Source organism: Schistocerca piceifrons, chromosome X, assembly GCF_021461385.2.
Source record: "Schistocerca piceifrons isolate TAMUIC-IGC-003096 chromosome X, iqSchPice1.1, whole genome shotgun sequence".
Lineage (NCBI taxonomy): Eukaryota > Metazoa > Arthropoda > Insecta > Orthoptera > Acrididae > Schistocerca > Schistocerca piceifrons.
Window position 1 is genome coordinate 592,790,856 of NC_060149.1, and position 16,463 is coordinate 592,807,318.

Here is a 16,463-nt window from a genome sequence, read left to right on the forward strand (position 1 = left end):
CGCGAAAGCAAGCGCTACCGCCTAAAAGGTTGTACAGCTGGCGGAGGATAAGCCGAGTGAGAATAACAAGTTCTGCCCAGATCGTAAGAGAACGCAAGTTTTCACACACTTCACCAAACACTAAAATTCAAAATTCTGCAATTACAATAGCTTTCTGAAAGAAGAGAGATTTCTTCCATCCACATCTACGCTCCTCAAACCCTCTTACAGCGTGTGTCGGAGGGTACTTCTGTCACTCCTCACATTTCCTGTTTCGTTCGCGAATGGTGCGCCTGAACGACAGTCACTAAGCCCACGTATGAGCTGAAATTTCTCTGATTCTTCCATTACGCTTACTCCGCGAGATATATGTACAAGTAATATTTTAATTGACTCTTCTTGAAACGTAGGCTCTCGAATTTTTAACGGTAATTCTCTCCGTGATGCAGAACGCCTCTTTTGCGGTGTCGGCCACTTGAGTTTCCTAATATCTCCTTAACGTCTCGCTCTTACTAAACGAACAAATGGTTAATCGAGCTGTGTCTACAGACTGGTTATAGTTAAACTTGTGGGCCCCTATGAAAAAACAGTGATCATAGTACGATCAAACTTTGTGGAAACACGTGTAAGGCCATACGGAAGAGAGACAACGAATAAACCAGTGAAGGGAAACACATTTAAATTTCCATATGAGAGGGTAACATTTGTTAATTGTGTACCATGTTTACGTTACAAGTTCCGAACGTTGCTCAATATGACGACCAACTGGATCCGCGACAGCGTGGAATCGCACTAGAGATACCATTTCACAAATGTTCGCAGCACTTTTCGAACGACAGAACATCTAATATTCTTATGTCATGACATAGCTCGAGCACTATTTGAAGATCTCAACCATGGCAACGGGAACTTCGACAATTTGTGATGCAACTGGCCATCAGCCTCTCCCTGGAGCAATTCTCAAATCGCCAGTTAATTCTAATTTCCGAAACATGTTCTCCAATCCCAATTCGTGAAGAGGACCTCTCCATATTTAAGTTTAATGCGTCGATACTCACGAGGAGCAGCAGCACTATTGCTGTGATCGAGCGCTTCTAGGCTCTTCAGTCCGGAACCATGCGGCTGCTACGGTCGCAGGTTCGAATCCTGCCTCGGGCATGGATGTGTGTGATGTCCCTAGGTTAGTTAGGTTTAAGTAGTTCTAAGTCTAGGGGACTGATGACCTCAGATGTTAAGTCCCATAGTGCTTAGAGCCATTTGAACCATTTGATAAAACAGCTTTACGAGGAAAGCCCTGCGCGCCTTGTCCAAACCCATGTTGACTGTCTGCAGCTGCAATGCCCACTGATGCTTGTTTCAACGCTGATTCATGTTTCAACCTCCGTTGTCGTGCCAGTACCGGTGCCTAGCGTCAGGTATGACACACTACTAAACTGCAAATCCTGTAGCGCGCAGTCTGAATATCATTCCTGTATAGTTTGGTACCCAGACGGTAAATAGTTTTGTCTACTCTGGCTCAAGTAGCGAAACATTAATGATTATAACCACCCTGTATATGAATAACCACCATCTCTACTTCCTGCCTGATAAGAACTGGCGAGCAACATTCAATAACTGGTCGAACGGCGATCTTGTAAGTCAGTTCACTCATGGCTGAATTATATTACGTTAAGATTCTTCCAGTTAATCTCAACCTGTCATCTGTTTTTTCTACAAATAACATTATTCGGTCCTTTCACTTAAGGTCACTCTTGATACACGTAGCTAGAAACTTTACAGCTGATAACGTTTCAAATGATTTTTTTTAAATGTCGAAACCACACGGTAATGAGTATTTCCCCCTATTTATGTGCATTACTGTACATTTATTTACATTGGGAGTCAACCGCCAATCCATGCACCAAGCGTTGATCGTTTACAAGGCTACTTGTATTCCTCTAATTTTTTTGTGTTGCCACTCTCCCATAGACAACAGTAACCACCGTGAATAGGCTCACGGAGCATCCTACGTTATCCACTAGATCAGGATCGGCCATAGCCTGCCAAACCACACGAGTATGTGTGTGTGTGTGGGGGGGGGCGGCAGGGGGGGGAGTATGTAGCACCCGGTGTCCACGCACAGGTTACGCAATTTCCGTAAATCCACTTGGGGGGGGGGGGGGGGGGGGCGTCGTCTCAGTGGCGTTCCTCTGAATCCCAGGACACGTTGGTATCGGGGCGGCCGATATAGCGCCCAAGGCTGCAGTCTCTCTTCTTCAGCCTACTGTTCGCATGGTTCCCTTCGCCGATCTACAGAGTGTTTTATGTCGTCGTGTTGCTCTTTCATGGCACGCACATTGGTCGACACTTCCCAATAATAAATTGCGGGACGTGAAAGCTCTTCCTTGTGCTTGGACCTCTTCCTCCCGAACTCGTCGTTGTCCCCATTGCTCTCAACTGTGGACGCTGAGACACCTTTTACTAGAGTGCCCCTATTTTACTCCGTTACGCGCCCGTCTGCAGCTGTCGCCTGACATATCTTCCATTTTAGCACATGACACGCGCTCAGCCGATCGCGTTCTCGAGTTTTAGTGTCAGTGAGATGACGTCAGTCATTTGAAGCTCTTTTTGGGGACAAAAGCTTTCATTCTGGTTTTTAGTTTCCCCACTTTGAGTTTCGCTCCCATTGCTGCTAATTTCCAATTTGGTTTTTCACCTTTTCCTAAGCCACAGACCGGCGCTAATGACCGTAGCAATTTTGCGCCCTAAAACCATAACAAAAAACAATTCCGTAAATTTTAGGTCAGTGAGTTGCAGGCGAGTCTCCGATTTGTCCTAGCGGGTTGCGACGTGGCAAGTTTGGTGGCCAAGGCCTCAACGTGATGTCATTGTTACGGTCCTCAAACGACTGTAAGACGATGTGAAGTTGTGTCATGGACAGTTACCCTGCTGGAAGATACCATAGCTGTCAGGGACATCAAGCAAGAAGGGATGCAGCTGCTTCGCAGTAGTTTTCACGTAGTCCACAGCGGTCATAGTGCCCTTAGATTACTTCCACAGTTCCCATGGAAGCGCAGGTGAATGTTCCTCGTAGGATATCACGGCTCACTCCGGCCTGTGTCCATGCGTTGTCCGTGTTTCTACCAGCCGTTCGTCTGGATGACGGTGTCGGGTCATGACCATCGACCTGGTATAAAAAGATACGTGATTAACCTGACAAGGTGATAAGTTTCCATCGATTCGCTGTTCTGTCTGTACGATTTTGTGTCCGGTGCAATCATAATTGGCAATGATTTTTGGTCAACATAGGAACATATAGTGATCGTCTGCTGTGTAGCTCAATGCTCAACAGTTTGCGCTTTGCAGCGTGATCCCAAACACTTGTGCCTGCAACAGCGTTGCACTCTGTCGTCAGGCGTGCCACAGATTATCACACGTCCTGCACTACAGAGCGGGCAAGCCTCCGACTTCCATGTTCTATGACGTGTGGACGTCAAACATTTTGTCGCCTACTCTTGGTTTCACTGTCCTTCAACCTGTATCCACAGATGTTGACGACAGCGGCACGCGAATAGACGACCGACTTCACCGTTTCCGAGAGGCTCCTTCCCAGGCGCCAGGCCATAGCAATCTGCCCTGTGTAAAACTTACTTGTGTCAATACATTTCCCGTATTGTCGCTACAGTAATTCTCCATTCGTCTCTGCCCGGGTTACATTCTTTGCTTACCGCGTTACACGCGCGCAATGGCACGTGGCTGCATCCAGTCTTTATATATTCATAGTATGTCTCTAAAGGAGGTATAAACCTATAGCGTCGATGTTACCCAATGACCTTGCTCTTCCAGGTTCAGGGTGAACTAAAAAATTGCTTTACTTTATGTGGGCCTTCATACTCGTGAAAAATGTATGGATTTCTTTTCGCGATTTAGAACTCGGATAAGTTATATGGTGTTAGTGAGTTTACATTATTTTAAAATCAAGATTCACACTCTCAAAATGTTGTCATTGCGCCCTCTCGCATGCATTTCCCTGTAAAGTTTGACTTAACTGTTCATGCATGTCAATCTGCTGTTCGTTTTTTCATTTGGCTATTGAAGTACTGTCAAGTGATTTGCCCATGAATATTCTATGTATTCTTTCTACAGGAGCTAATCCACTACTTGCATGTGACAACTAGTATAATGTTGTTCGAAATTGAGCTCTCAGCTTTCCCTAAATTGTATCACACTTCAGAGATGGCCTATTAATTTCCCGGTACGTTCCTCTGGGTGTGATTGTTATCTTGAGACTGTGATACGTCCTTAAAATATGACTAGTAAATTTGCAAACCATTATCAGTAGTCCGCACCTCGTGGTCATGCGGTAGCGTTCTCGCTTCCCGCGCCCTGGTTCCCGGGTTCGATTCCCGGCGGGGTCAGGGATTTTCTCTGCTTCGTGATGACTGGGTGTTGTGTGCTGTCCTTAGGTTAGTTAGGTTTAAGTAGTTCTAAGTTTTAGGGGACTGATGACAATAGATGTTAAGTCCCATAGTGCTCAGAGCCTTTTGAACCATTATCAGTAACCAATGGCCTTTCTAAGTTGGATATAGCATTTATCGCTCAAATAAGCAACATCAGGTTCATTTATTATTTGGATGGGTGACCACCTGCGAACACTGGGTGCCACTGGCACGTTGCCGAAGAGGCCCCCAATTAAAATATTTCCACCAGGATGTTGAACCAACAACAGACACGTCTTCGCTCTGGAAACTCATTGACTGGAGTAGAATTGTCTTCAGTGATGAGTCCCACTTACAACTGAGCCCCAATGACCAGAGGAGACGTGGTCGGAGAGACCTTCAACAGTGATGGTATACCAATCTATGACATGCCATACGGACCGACGACAAGATGTAGCGGCCCCCCAGGGGGTCCACAACACTTTTGTGGATACGTGCGTGGCGATCACGGGGCCCCGATCTATTGCAGCCATCTTTCTCTCCAGTGCTGCATTTCCTTCCCCTTCCCCTCCTTGCTCCTTTCCCGCCGCCCTCTCCTCTCTCTGTCTCTCTCTCTCTCTCTCTCTCTCTCTCTCTCTCTCTCTCTCTCTCTCTCTCTCTCTCTCTCTTGGTGTCCTTGCTTATGTTGGCCCCCGCTATGCTCCTGGTTCTGTTGGTTTTACAATCCGGCTTTGTTGCGTAATCATCTCCTCCTTTTGGCATTCCTTGGTCCCCTTCTGGGGTTTGACCTCCATTACAAAATTTCTCCTCTGTAGTGTGAGCCATTTGGGGAAGAGCACCTTACCTAGTGTCTCCGACGTGCGCCCTCCTAGTACATTCCACCTTTTCTTCCACGTCGTTGTACCCCCAGGGGGTCCACAACTCTTTTGTGGATACGTGCGTGGCGAGCACGGGGCCCCAAGCCATTGCAGCCTTCTTTCTCTCCCGGGCTGCATTTCCTTTCCCTTCCCCTCCTTGCTCCTTTCCCCTTTCCCCTCGCCCTCTCCCCTCTATTGGTGTCCTTGCTTATGTTGGCCCCCGCTATCCTCATGGTTCTGTTGGTTTTACTCTCCGGCTTGGTTGCGTCATCATCTCCTCCTTTTGGCATTCCTTGGTCCCCCTCTGGGGTTTGACCACCATTACAAAATTTCTCCTCCGTAGTGTGAGCCATTTGGGGAAGAGCACCTTACCTAGTGTCTCCGACGTGCGCCCTCCTAGTACATTCCACCTTTTCTTTCATGTCGTTGTTTGATGCTAGGGTGCATAGCCAGCACGGTAGCCAGCCCGTGTGGTGGGGTCGCTATGTACCCTTTTGGTTGAGCCCCCTGAACACACAGGGATCACACTTCTGATACCTGAGCTGTGACCTCCTCATGCATGCCTTGGAGTGGTTGCTCGTCCTCCTGGAGCATCGGAACTCCCGGCAATGGCAGCTGTGCCAGACGGCCCTTGCTGTGGCTGGGTGGCGCCCGTGAGGAGAGCCCCTGATCGGAGTGGGTGGTATCAGGGCGGACGCTATGCAGATGAAACGCATACGGGTCCAAAACTCTGGCCGTTCTTCTGCGGCCGTCTCTCTGCATGGTACTGATTCCTCAAGTGCTGCTTCTCTTGCACCTTCGGCCTTCCCTTCCATGGCTACCCCCTGGGAAGAGGGTCAGGCCCATCGTCTAGGGGCAAAACCTTTCCCCCGTTATCTAGTTTGCACCAGGACTGATGGAGATACTTTCACCAGTGTCAAACCTTTATTCTTTGTGGAACACATTGAAGACAAGTTCGGCGAAGTGGACTCCCTGAGCAAGATGCGGTCGGGTTCGTTGCTGATAAAAACTGCTTCAGCTGCCCAATCTGCGGCCCTTCGTGCCTGTACCCATCTTGGCACAATTCCTGTGTCCATTACCCCTCACCAGTCTCTAAATATGGTACAAGGTGTGATTTTTCACAGGGACCTCATCCTTCAAACTGATGAGGAACTTCGGGACAATCTCGGACGGCGGGGTGTTCACTTTGTTCGGCGTGTTCAGAAGGGTCCTAAAGATAATCGTATTGATACTGGTGCCTTTATCCTGGCCTTTGAAGGGGATACCCTTCCTGAGAAAGTTAAGATTATGGTCAATCGCTGTGATGTGAAGCCGTACATCCCACCTCCTATGCGGTGTTTTAAGTGCTTGCGTTTTGGCCACATGTCTTCTCGCTGTTCCCAGGACCCTCTCTGTGGTGACTGTGGACGTCCACTCCATGAGGGGAGTCCCTGTGTTCCCCCTCCTGTATGTGTAAATTGTCATGGTAGTCATTCTCCACGTTCACCAGATTGCCCAGTATATAAGAAAGAAAAAAAAAGATACAGGAGTATAAGTCCCTTGATCGTTTAAGCTACACAGAGGCCCGTAAGAAATATGCACGATTGCACCCTGTGTCCATGACATCTAGTTACGCCTTGGTTACATCTTCATCCCTTCCTCCCCCTTCCCTACCCCCATCCCGGACCCCTCTCCTTCCCCCCTCCCCTGCGGCTCCCACACCTTCTCCTCTGGGCGCTGCTCTCCCTCCCCAGCCAGAGAAGTGTCCCACTCCTTCGGCGTCTGCCGGTCAAGGGCGCCCCTCCCGGGATGCCCCTTCCCGGCACCTTCCAGGCCAAAGGTCTGCTGCCGCGCGGCGACCGCGAGAGCCGCGGTCTATCGGCCCCCCGGTCGCCCGGTCTCTTTCTGTTCCTGATCTTGCTGCAGCTGGCTCCTTTATGCCACACAGCCCTCCTCGATCTCAGCCTGAAAAGAAGAAGAAACATAAGTCCCGGGACAAAGAGCCTCTGGTGTCACCGGAGGTCCCTCCCCCAACTTCACAACCGGATTCTGACCTGTCGTTCATGGATGTCGCCCCCTCCTTGTCGGTGATGGGTGGGGACCCGGCGGTATGACTGGATTTAGCGTGTTCAGCCCTCATTTAAACCATCGTTCTGTGGTTCTCCAATGGAATTGTAATGGCTACTATCGTCACCTTCCGGAATTGAAATCCCTTCTTTCGTCCTACTCTGCAGCTTGTGTGGTTCTCCAGGAATCTCATTTTACTGATGCTCCCTCACCAACCCTCCGTGGGTTCCGTGTTTTCTGTCGAAATCGGGTCGCACCCTTGCGGGCTTCTGGTGGCGTTTGTACGTTGGTCCGTACAGACATTGCTAGCACGTGGATTCCTCTCCAAATTACATTGGAAGCGGTTGCTGTTAGGGTCCACTTAGACTCTGCAGTCACAGTTTGCAATCTTTATCTCCCTCCTGACAGGACTCTTACACCTGCTGCCTTAACCACCCTTCTTCAGCAACTTCCTCCTCCCTTCCTCCTCCTTGGGGATTTTAATGCTCATCATCCTTTGTGGGGCAGTGCCTTTCCATCTCGACGAGGTCTTCTTAAAGACCAATTTATTGCAGACCACGACCTGTGCCTTCTTAATGATGGCTCCCCTACTCATTTCAGTGCTGGTCATGGTACCGTTTCTGCCATTGATCTTTCTCTTTCTTCTCCCTCTCTCCTCCCTTCATTACACTGGTCGCCACACGACGACCTTTGTGATAGTGACCATTTCCCGTTGATTATCACGCTCCCTTCCCGCTCCCCGATGGACAGGTTACCTCGTTGGTCTTTCCAACGCGCCGATTGGCCTCTATACACTGCACAGGTCGTGTTTTCTCCCTCTTTGTCGGGTTGTATTGATGACGTCCTACGTGACGTGTCTGACGCGATTGTTCGCGCTGCTAACCTTGCTGTCCCGCGGTCATCTGGACCGTTTCGTCGTCGGCCAGTCCCGTGGTGGAGTACGGCCATTGCCATTGCCATCCGTGATCGCCGTCGAGCTTTGCAACACTTTAAGAGGCACCCATCCGTAGCCAGCCTTACTACCTTTAAGCGCCTTCGCGCTAAAGCCCGTTATTTAATCAAACAGAGCAAGCGGATATGTTGGGAACGATTCGTTTCTTCCCTTGGTTCCACTGACCCTCTGTCATGGGTATGGGCTACACTTCGCTCTCTCCAAGGTTGCCATCGGCAGTCCACCCTCCCAGGCCTTCACCTCCCAGATGGCATTTGTACGGACCCATTAGTTCTCGCAGAACATCTTGCGACTCATTTTGCAGTGGCATCAGCGTCAGCCTCCTATCCAGCTGCTTTCCTTCATCAAAAACAGCAGGCTGAAGCTCTCGCCCTATGTTTCACCACTTGTGAGTCAGAATCTTACAACGAACCTTTTACTGAATGGGAATTTCTTTCTGCACTTTCTTCTTCTCATGATACAGCCCCCGGCCCTGATTCCATTCATAACCAACTGCTTCAACATCTCAGTGCTCCACAACGGCAACATCTTCTTCAGGTGTTTAACCGTATCAGGCTCCAGGGTGACTTCCCTTCTCAGCAGAGGGATAGCATCGTGGTTCCTGTCCTTAAGCCTGGTAAGAATCCCTTATCTGTTGACAGCTATCGGCCTATTAGTTTGACCAATGTTGTTTGTAAGTTAGTTGAATGGCTCAATTGGATCCTCGAATCTCGGAATCTATTGTCCCCTTACCAGTGTGGCTTTCGAGAGGGACGGTCTCCAATCGATCATTTACTTTGTTTGGAATCCGCAGTTCGGCAGGCTTTTTCCCAGCGCCGCCATTTGGTTGCAGTGTTTTTTGACCTTCGCAAGGCCTATGACACGGCCTGGCGCCATCACATCTTACTAACCCTTCATCAGTGGGGTCTTCGGGGCCCACTCCCGATTTTTATCCGCCAGTTCCTGTTCCATCGGTCATTCAGAGTGCGAGTTGGTACTGTTTTTAGTTCTCCACGGACCCAGGAGATGGGCATCCCACAGGGTTCTGTCTTGAGTGTCCTTCTTTTCCTCATTGCTATCGATGAACTTGCGGCCTCTGTCGGTCCTTTGGTCGCCCCTGCCCTGTATGTGGATGATTTCTGCATTTGGGTTAGTTCCTCCTCGATGGAATCTGCAGAGCGGCAGCTCCAGGGAGCCATACGGCGTGCCTCTGCATGGACCCTCTCACATGGGTTCTAATTCTCTCCTCTAAAATCGCGGGTGGTCCACTTCTGTCACCGTACTATGATCCACTATGGTCCACCCTGATCCAGAGCTCTATCTCGATGCCCACCGATTGCCTGTGGTCCCACAGTTTCGTTTCCTGGGTCTTCTTTTTGACAACAAGCTCATTTGGCTGCCCCATATCAGACATCTGAAGGTAGGATGTTTCCGTAAACTCAATGTCCTTCGCTTCCTTGCCCACTCCTCTTGGGGTGCAGACCGTTCCCTCCTTCTCCGTCTTTATCCTGCTCTAGTTCTGTCTCGCTTGGACTATGGTTGTCAAGTTTATGGTTCAGCTGCTCCTTCCACACTGCACATACTGGATCCAGTCCACCATCGTGGTATCCGTTTGGCCACCGGTGCCTCCCCTACTAGCCCTGTTGATAGTCTCCTGGTTGAAGCTGGGATCCACCCCCTTTCTGTTCGGCGGTCCCAGCTTCTGGTGTCTTATGCACTCACTATCCGTTCCTCTCCCTCTCATCCTTCCTATTCTATCCTGTTCCCAGACCATGGATGTCGCCCACCCGACTCCCGCCCTCAGGCGGGTTTACCGGTTGGGCTGCGCCTTGCGTCTCTTTGCCGTGATTTTCAGCTTCCTTCTTTGTCCTGTCTTCCTCGCTCCCTCCCCTCCACCCCTCCTTGGTTAGTTCCTCGGCCTCGAATTCGGATGGATCTCCGCTGAGGTCCGAAAGATTCCATCCCCCCGGTGGTGTTCTGTTCCTTTTTCCGCCAAATTTTATGGGAGTTTCGGGATGCTGTTGTTTTTTACACTGATGGCTCTAAATCTGCTGATCATATTGGGTATGCCTTCACGTCCTTTGTTGGAACGGAAATTCATCTGCTGCCACCTACATGTGGGGTGTTTACTGTGGAATTGATGGCAATTTCCCAGGCCCTTACCTTCATTATTGACTTCCTTTGGGTCCCTGGCAATGTGGGTATCCCGGGTAATGAGCTCGCTGATCGTTTGGCTGGGGGAGCAGTCACTTACCCCCCCGTTTTCTTTAACCCCTCCTGCAGCTGATTTATGGCTTCACATCAAATCCCACTTTGCACCGTCATGGCCCAATTCTTGGGAGGCTACTCCCCTGTCTAATAAACTTCGTGCAATTAAGGTGACACCAGACCCATGGCGTTCTTCCTTTAGCCTTTCCCGAAAGGACTCGACCACACTGTGTCGTCTCCGCATTGGCCATACCAGGCTGACCCATGGTTTTCTTCTGCGTAATGAGCCACCCCCGCTATGTGGTTGTGGAGCCTTCCAGTCAGTGGCCCACATTTTGGTTGAATGCCCCTTCTTTTGGCTCTGCGTGCTAAGTACAGACTCCCCCACACTTTACCTTTGATGTTGGCTGACGATTCCCGGATGGTTTCTCTGGTTCTCGGTTTCCTCCGGGAGAGTGGTTTTTATTCTCAGTTTTAAGGTTTTTAATCTCTCTATGGTGTTGGGGCAGGGCGGTGAGTGTTTGGGTGTCTACCACCGTAGGCAGTGTTCAGAGATTCCCGATTCACCTCCCTGACCGGAATCCTCTTTTCTTCCCCTTTTAATCTGTTTTTGCCCTTTTTTTAAGGCTTGGTTAGTCTCCTTTTCCCATACGTACTTCTACAGTCTAGCGGTTGCACCTTTTAAGTCACAGGTGGTCTTGCCTATGCTGCTTCAGCATAGCGTTGGGTTCGTTGTCTTGCCGACTTCCCTCATGTTGTTTTTTACCAATGACAACATGACTGCCCTTTTGCGTTTTTACCTTTTTCCGTTTTATTGTTCTGACTTTCCTGAGATGTCCCATTAGCGGAATGGAGCAAATTTGAAACAAGGGACTGATGATGACCTTGCTGTTTGGTCCCTTAAACCTCAAACAACCAACCAACCAAGATGTAGCGGTCTGCAGTGCCATTTCAGTTCATGGCAGGACGCCTTTGGTTATCATTCGTGGCACCCTTACAGCACAGCGGCACGGCGACGATATTCTACTCTCCGTTTTGTTGCCCTTCAAGACAAGCCAGCCTGCGTTTACATTTAAGCCAGATAATGGCCACTTGCACACAGTGAGAGTTTCTACTGCTTGTCATCGTGCTTGACAAACCACGCCTTTGTCAGCAAGGTCGCTAAATCTCTCTCAGATTGAGATCTAACGCGCCGATTGGACAGAATTTGGCACGATGACCCTCAGGAGAACATCCAACAACTCTGTCAGTGCCAAGCCGAATAACTGCTTGCATGAGGGGACGAGATGTGGACCAACGCGTTGCTGACTTGCTCAATTTTTGAAGCTCTTTCTCTTGATTAAATAACCCAATGTTTTCTGAAATTCTAATCATTTGTTTGTCGGTACATGCACGTCGCATTTACCGATTTCCGTCCCATTCGGATAATTCCTTCGTGGTGTATCTTTCTTTTGTCTTAGAGTGTACTTACAATTTGTAAAGTGCTACGCAGTATTCAGTCCGGAACCGCGCTGCTGCTACGGTCGCAGGTTCGAATCCTGCCTCGGGCATGGATGTGTGTGATGTCCTTAGGTTAGTTAGGTTTAAGGAGTTCTAAGTCTAGGGGACTGATGACCTCAGATGTTAAGTCCCATAGTGCTGACAAGGGAACCTTCCCATCCCATCGCACCCCCCTCACATTTAGTTATAAGTTGGCACAGTGGATAGGCCTTGAAAACCTGAACACTGATCAATCGAGGAAACAGGAAGAAGTTGTGTGGAACTATGAAAAAAATAGGCAGAATACACAAACTGAGTAGTCCATGCGCAAGATAGGCAACATCAAGGATAGTGTGAGCTCAGGAGCGCCGTGGTCCCGTGCTTAGTGAGCAGCTGCGGAACGAGAGGTCCTTGGTCTTCCCTCGAGTGAAAACTTTACTTTCTTTATTTTCGCAAAGTTATGATCTGTCCGTTCGTTCATTGACATCTCTGTTCACTGTAATAAGTTTAGTGTCTGTGTTTTGCGACCGCACCGCAAAACCGTGCGATCAGTAGACGAAAGGAAGTGCCTCTCCAATGGGAACCGAAAACATTTTATCCCTAGGTCATAGGTCAACCATTTCCTCCACAGGAAAACATGTCTGATATATTCTATACGACATTGGTGACGGCATGTGCGTCACATGACAGGAATGTGTTTTCGACCCACCTAACTTGTGCACTTAGCGAATGGATAAAAACATTCTTCTACCTTGCCCGATTTAGGTTTTCTTGTGGGTGAGATAATCACTCCCAAACAAGTTATGAAAACATAACAGTTTGTCACATAAACTGCAACAAATGAATGCAACAGTTTCACAGTCGCACAGTTTTCCCTGTGCTCTGTCAAAACATGTGTTTTTAACGTTTTCAGATTTTTCCGTGTGGAGATCGTCAAATCCTGCATATGTCCAAGCAAAGCTAAACATGCCCTGGAATTTTGGAGAGCGAAGTTGATTATGTGTGAGTGCCTGAACTGTGATAATTGTCTGGAAATAAAAAATTACACTTTTCACTCGAGGGAAGATTTGTACCAAAAACCTCTCGTTCCGCAACTGCTCACGCTAACCACGTGACCAAGGCGCTCCTAAGCTCAAACTATCCTTGATGTTGCTTATGTTGTGCATGGACTACTCAGTTTGTATATTTTGCTTATTTTTTTCATAGTTCCACACAACTTCTTCCTGTTTTCTCGATTGATCTGTGTTCAGTTTTTCAAGTCCTATCCACTGTGCCGACTTACAACTAAACCTGAGGGGGGTGCGATGGGGAGGTTCCCTTGTGAGAGCCGTTTGAACCATTTTTGAGCTACTCAGTATATTTCTTACAACCACATCAGCTATGATTGTACTATAGTAACGAGGGTCCAATAACTCTGTCAACTTTTTCTGTACACATTGAGCCCAGTGCTATTTCCTTAACTTCTCTGCAGTCATCCCAAGAATTGTATTCGCCCTAGAGGACTATTCCCCACTCACAATCATCACATTCTAGATAATTCCAAACAGAATCAACGTTTATCCTGTTCTTCCAACGTTTAGGCAAAGATTTCATTAATGCTCTTAAAAAATACGTGGGATGTGTCAGTCCATCCGATTTAAGTTTGGGGAATTGTTGGGTTATATTATTATGGGAATCCAATAACATTCTTTTAAGATCTCCTTTGGAATACCTTATACATTATTCTGTCTACTCTTATCAACATCGCTCCTGGTTATCAATAATTCATTCCATAATTTCCTTAATTATTCCTCGATTTTTATGAGCCTCTTAAGGAATGCTGTGTATCCACTGGTAAACCGATCCCCCAGCAAGGAATTTCCCAACACCTTTTTTCTATTACTCTGACATTTAAATGTTTGTCTGTTTAACAGATGCTTCTGTAAATTCTTGCACAATCATCTGTTATACTGTTTAAAGCTATCTGACCCGCCGGCCGCGGTGGTCGAGGAGTTCTAGGCGCTTCAGTCCGGAACCGCGCGACTGCTACGGTCGCAGGTTCGAATCCTGCCTCGGGCATGGATGTGTGTGATGTCCTTAGGTTAGGTTTAATTAGTTCTAAGTTCTAGGGGACAGATGACTTCAGATGTTAAGTCCCATAGTGCTCAGAGCCATTTGAACCATTTGAGTTAGCTGAAATTACCGATAGGTCAGACGTTAGTTGTCGAACATCATTGTTTCTACAATATCTGTTCACGTAGCTCATTCCCAGCTACTTACACTGTTTTTCTGTCTCAGAATGTAATTATTTTTATAAATCATCCACCTTACGACGTACTTCAGCTATCTTGTTATTTGACTCTTTTTTTTCTGTCTGGACTCGGTAATACCTTCCTCCAAGTCAGTCTTGGTTGGACTGGTGCCTTTCTCAGAATTTGCGTCCTCTCTTGTAGCATTAACCTGATCTAATTTAGTATTACTTTGTCTGCTTCACCATTTAATTGTTCTCTAAACTTTTTCAAAATTTTTAGGAACTGCTGATCCGCTTTCCTAGTTATTACTGACACACAGTTCAAATTAATTAAACGTAACGACCAACAATTGCTCACTCGCTCGTTTCGTTATTAATAAAGAGACATCACCCAACAAGGAACTAATTGCATGTGGTGTCTCACAAGGATCTTTTATTTGCAGATAAAACAAACATTGCAATAAATAGCAAATCAAGCATAGTCATAAAAAGATCGGTTAACGAAATTTTCGTGAACATTAATAAAAATCACTAAACTTTGAAAAAAACACACTACATGCAGTTCAGGACTTGTACGAGGTTTCCCACTAATATATGCCTAAAATATAACGACAAACAGAAGTAGTTGACAGTGTTGATTACAGCTTGACAATAATTTCAACCGCGAGGAGCGTATCACAGAACTGCAGGCGTGTCTAAACAAATCTCTATTTGCAAAGCGAATGTTACCAGACCTACGTAATATAAAAATAAAAAACTGGCGTAGCATGCTTACTTTCATTCCATAGTGCTATATGAGATTTAATTTTTGGGGGTAAGTTATCGAGTCAAGCTAAATTTTCCCGGGTCCAAAAACGTATAACAAGAATTATTTGTGCTGTGAACTCAAGAACATCCTGGAGACCCCTCTTTAAAAGACTGGGGATATAAACTACTGTGGCCAAATATAAAAATGACATAATCATCTTGTGGTGCAGTTCTTCTTGTTGTCTCCGTGCTTGCTAAGAACATGGGATGAGAAGTTCCGCCTTATGCAAGACACCTTTTTTCTTTTGTTTCACCCATACATGTTTCAGCACTTTTGTGCTATCATCAGTGGGTTCTATTTTTATTTTTAACTGTAAATTTGTTGTTAACATATTAACATTTTCGTTGTTTACAACATTATGTAAAGGCTGCATTTATAACTTAATTGGTGAAAAGTAACATACCTTACATTATATTATTGTTCTCTTGTTTTGGTAGCTGTTATGCTACACAATATACAACATGTCATCTGCAAACAGCAAAACGTAATTTATTTTCTATTTGTTATGTATTTACGAACGGAAATGAGACTGTATCACGTTTTCTTTCAGTAACTTACAGTTTGGGCTTACTTCTTTGCCTGTGGTCGTGTGGTAATGCAGTTTTTCGATTACTCAAAACATAGACGGAGTTTTCGCTGCCATTACGTGTTGTTGTGGCTGTGTGGCGTTCATTTGTTTCGTAGCGTGTTCTGCTGGCTGAGGTGCGCGAGTTTGAATTGTATTTGGTGTTATTTGTGTGTGGTTTATGTGGGTTTGCCTGTGTGTGATGAGTGCTGGGGCAGAGAGAGAGAGAGAGAGAGAGAGAGAGAGAGAGAGTGTGTGTGTGTGTGTGTGTGTGTGTGTGTGTGTGTGTGTGTGTGTTTTACTTGTATAGTTTTTAGGATGTGAAGGTCAGTTTCAATGTTTGTTGGGTGGTGGTTGTGTGCTACCAGGTGGTCTGCAAATGTTGAGTGTGTGCTGTTGCTTTTCAGTGTTCATTATATCTGGTTCTGAAGGTCCTGCATGTTTGGCCCACATATACCGATTGACAGCAGTTGCAAGTAAGTTGGTAGATGCCAGACTGGCTGTATTTGTCAGTGTTGGTGGTAATTCTTCCAAGTCTGCTCTGTATTGTGTTGTTGGTTCTGTATGCTATGTTGAGTCCTTGTTTCTTTAGTATATTACCCACCCTGTGTGTGACTTTGTTGTTGTAAGTCATTATGTGCCATTTGTTGCTCACAGTCTGCCGATTTGTTGTGTGATGAGTTGTTTGTATGTGTGTGTGTTTCATGGTTATGTGCTGTTTGTTTTTGTATTTTGTGGTTTATTTTGTCTACTCTCTTTGCATCATATCCATTCTCCTGTGCAATTTGTTTTATTGTGTTCAGTTCTTGTGTGTAGTCATGCTTACTCATGGGTATTTTGTTCAGCCTGTGAAGTAAATATCTGAAGCTGGCTTCTTTGTGGGTTATGGGGTGATTGGATTGGTTATGAATAATGGTGCTGGTGAGTGTGGGTTTTCTGTAG